General features: G+C 41.4%; 1 non-coding gene across 1 annotated transcript; it reads left to right on the forward strand.

Moving 5' to 3' along the window:
• The first annotated feature begins 354 nt into the window (after positions 1-354).
• Positions 355-428, forward strand: TRNAH-GUG (transfer RNA histidin (anticodon GUG)). Its single transcript has one exon. It is a non-coding gene; the product is annotated as a tRNA-His (tRNA).
• Positions 429-4,018: the final 3,590 nt, after the last annotated feature.

The following is a 4,018-nucleotide window of genomic DNA, read 5'->3' on the forward strand; positions in this document are numbered from 1 at the left end:
AGAAATGAGGCGTGTCTACTTGTTTTCTTTATTACGTTGTTGCAGTCTTAGAATGGGCTACAAATATGAAGTTGTATGAATGAAATTTGAGCTGCAGGGGAATCCCCCAACGTGGAGTAGATTTTTAATTACGTTGTAATTACTCATTGGCATCCACCAAAGCGCATCCATACGGCTACCTTTGTACTCTTTCCTTTACATTGTAGCTTTATGAATGCGCTTCGGTGGATGCCAATCAGTAATTAATCCCTTATTACAAATCTACACATGGGGGATTCTCCTAACTATTTCACGAACAATGTTCCCACTTCGAGTTATTGATCAATTCGCTCTCGCCCTACCATAAGCTTTCCGTCCCGGTTAGCTCAGTTGGTAGAGCGACTGGTCCTGTGAAGCGGTTGTCCCGGGTTCAAGCCCCGGACCAGGACGAATTTTCTTTAACTACGAAGTTTTTGAGAAAGCTGTACAGATTTCCTCTGCAGCCGTACGGGTGCGTTTGGGTGGATGTCAGTGCGTAATTACTCCCTTGTTTCGAAATGGAGGAGTGGCAAAACATTTTCGCATTATCGGCACTCGGATTAAGAGGAGCCGCTATTCTACCGGACGCTGCCTACATAGCACCATGCAGAACAAAGATTACGCTATTTCTTCCAGTATCTACGCAATTACGTCATCCGCGACGTCACACTATAGAAATACCATTGTCGCGCAACGAGATACCGATGGAAATCTGTCACTTTCTCGGCTGAAGAAAACCTGCAGGGAGCAGAGTGTATTTGTAGACTTAGTGGCAGCAGGACGGCATTTTTTCTAGTTCACGGAAAAAATTTGCGCAGACCAAATGCATAAGGCGATATTTATGAACCTGCTATTTAAACTTCAGGCGAGCGGAGCTGGAAAGACTACGATGACGTAAATTTGGCACACATATACGTGTACGTACGGAAGGCTTCTTTTCAGGCTAGGGAAATTGGCAACTTCATCTTACGAATCAGGGTTCTTAGCTTCTTTCGAGAGCTGTTGAAATTCTTTTCTTGAATGTGCGACGGTTTCCTTTCGCGTCCACAAAAGACCCCGAGCCGGACAATTGATGCCGGTGTGACTGGTTATCGTTTTTTCTTGTTATCACACCTCAGCAGTTTGTGGTTTTCTGCAACCATCGCAGTAAAAATATGTGTGCGTTCGCAGGCCTATAAAGCCTTTGAAACAATGCGACTTATTTCCAACGCCGCAGGCAGGGTTCACTGGCCGTCAGCAGACGTTCCAAGGTAACTGGAATCACGCACTGAGTGATGACAGGGCATTTGCCGCGTAGGCCAATGTAGCGTTTTAGTTTAAGAGGACAGGGCAAAGAAAAAATAAAAAAAATGAATTTTACTTTCGTTTAATTTCTGATTGAAAATTATTTTCTGCATCTTTTCCAATATGGCTCTTCTTCCTGCGTTGTATATTTTCGAAGAGTAGGAAGCAACAGCCGGGCCACATTTCTTGCGAAGGTAATGTCTTGCCTGCCATTTTAAATAGTTGTTCCGAAGTGAGTGCTTTTTTGTTCAGTCGGGGTAAAAAGAATATCCGGAAGAACCTTGAAGCTCTTGGGCTCCTTGATATCATTTTGGTACCTCATTCGCATCATTTGGACGCAAAATAAAGAAAAATGCCTCTAGTATAAAAAGCTCTAAGGATGGCAGCAGGAAAAGGTGTCATAATTAACATTCGACGGCAGTAACATAGCAAGAGCAAAGGTTTTGAAGTCCTTTGGGTTGAAGTGAATCAGTAAATCTTCCAGCTGGCTGAGAGAAGTCGACCGGCGATTATACTCCTGCACTGTGCTGTCCGAGCAGCAGAGCAACTAAAAAAAAAAGAAACTGAAGGATTGGCTAATGAATGATCATTTCGTGCGGAGAATGTGGAATGTTTTTTTTTGAAGGGTCCTTTTCATGCCAACACGTTCTGGTAATACGCTCTGGTAACGCTCTCTGCCGACACACTCGGCTGACAGGTCCGGTACACGCCCCTCATGAGACAAGAAATGCGTTCGCACAACAAAAACACACTATTAACTCACATATCTGAAAACAAGACTATTTGTAGCGAACGTACCGTTATCTTGGTAACCATACAAGAGATAAAGACAAATATTGATGTGTTCTTTATGTGATCATTTGAGACACAGCGAACCGAAGTCACGCATGTGCAATAATCTGTTTATTTTTTATAGACGGAAAAAAATGCCACAAGTGTCAAAGGTCTTGTCCTCGAGGGAGAAAATTCATAAAAAAATTAGTGATTAACAGTCTTCGATACTCTAGGTTCAGTCGGAAGGGTATGAAGCAACAATAGTAATGACAGAAACAGGCAGGCGCTATCCCTCTTTATTCTTGAGTAAAGTGTACCAAAATCTGCCCTAAAATGCTTAAAAAAAGAGGGCTTACCATGTACCGATTACATCTCGACTTATTCTGTAAAGTAAATTTTAACGAGCCGTGGTTGATAATTATTGCTGTACGGAAAAATCATCTTGCATCCCAAAAGTGGGTGGAGCCCCTAGTGGGTCAAAAACTGCTTGCTTTTTAGAGCGACAGCTTGGAGACTCTCGTTATGCGAGAAATGAATGGTGCCATTAGCACTGTCTGGCGTTGAGTCGCGAAACTCCGAACTGGTTGAAAAGGGTTGACGTCAAAATTGGAGAGGTTGAATTGAACAAGTGGTTAACCCAATGCATCAATTATGATTTCAAGGTTGCAAAAAACTGAAGCGTCTTTACAAGGAAACGTGTAAATTAGTCCAATGAGGCTGCCCGGTCTTTCAGACATCGCCCTGTTTGGGGTGAATGACAGGCAGCAGAACACGTGCGGTCGCTAAAAAAAGTTGGAGACGCCGAACTTTTGCAAAATTGTGCAGAATGCAATATATGTCACCCAGCGGTAGAAAATTCGCCACGGGTAAAATTCTGGCGCTGGAGGAAGTGTGAACCACGGATCATGAGGTAAAGATTCAGGGCAGGAGCTAAGATACTAGTGCACGGAAGATTTTTTTATTTTTTCCCATAAGAAAGGAAAGGATTGTGTTAGCGATCTCTGCGATGCATTTTAAGAAGGAATTGTATCTTGAAAGAGTTGATTGACTGTGTGCGGTCTTGCTTCTCTGCATGCCATGGATTTCCTTATAATTTCTGGCTTCTCAGCGAATAAAGTTGGATGAAGTTAATTCTTCTCCTGTACCATTATTCCTGTGTGTTTGTCTTTGTAGGCGCTTTGAATTCTTTTCTCAAATTTTGTTAATACACACCAAACAAATTTAGTTTGCTTTCATAATTTACACAAGCAACTCACTCTTAATTAATCAAGTTGTCTTTATACTTCCTATCGTGCTATTAGTGGCTGTGCACCTGGTCCCTATTTGAAAGTGGTAAAATATTTAGCCGTTTATTCTACAGTGATATGACATAGAATACTCGTCTGAAAGCCGTTTGTAACAAATTTCGCTCAGTGTCTTGAAGGCTGTGTAATTCTGATTTTTTGTTCCCTCTGAAACTAGACGCGCTGTCTTTACGCTGTCGCTTATAATGTACTTAGATGTGGAATCACTGTTCATTGTCACTGGCTCATATTCATGACAAGGAATAGTTAGGCTTATTTTAGCAAGCATTCTACGTATCATTGCCAAAATATACATATGCTGAGAGATAAACTATTTTCTCCGCTTTCAACATGCCTTCTACGCATTTTTCAGAAACACAGTTGTTATTGGAAAATTTTGGTCAAGTAATTTTCTCTTTGATGATATTATCAGCAGGTACATTAAGGTAGCATTCAGAATTTCAAGGTATTTTACCTAATTTGGTCGTCGCGTGACAAATTATATTCCCTAAACTTTCAACGCCATTCCTGCAAAATACCTCACTCACATTCAAAAACTGTACTGCAGACATATTTTCGTGAACACCTGAGTTGAAGTTTTTTCGATATTTATTTTATTTCTGTAAATTGCTGGTTCTGCCTGGTGAAATGACTGCTTG

Source organism: Amblyomma americanum, chromosome 9 (genome assembly GCF_052857255.1).
Source record: "Amblyomma americanum isolate KBUSLIRL-KWMA chromosome 9, ASM5285725v1, whole genome shotgun sequence".
Taxonomy (NCBI): domain Eukaryota; kingdom Metazoa; phylum Arthropoda; class Arachnida; order Ixodida; family Ixodidae; genus Amblyomma; species Amblyomma americanum.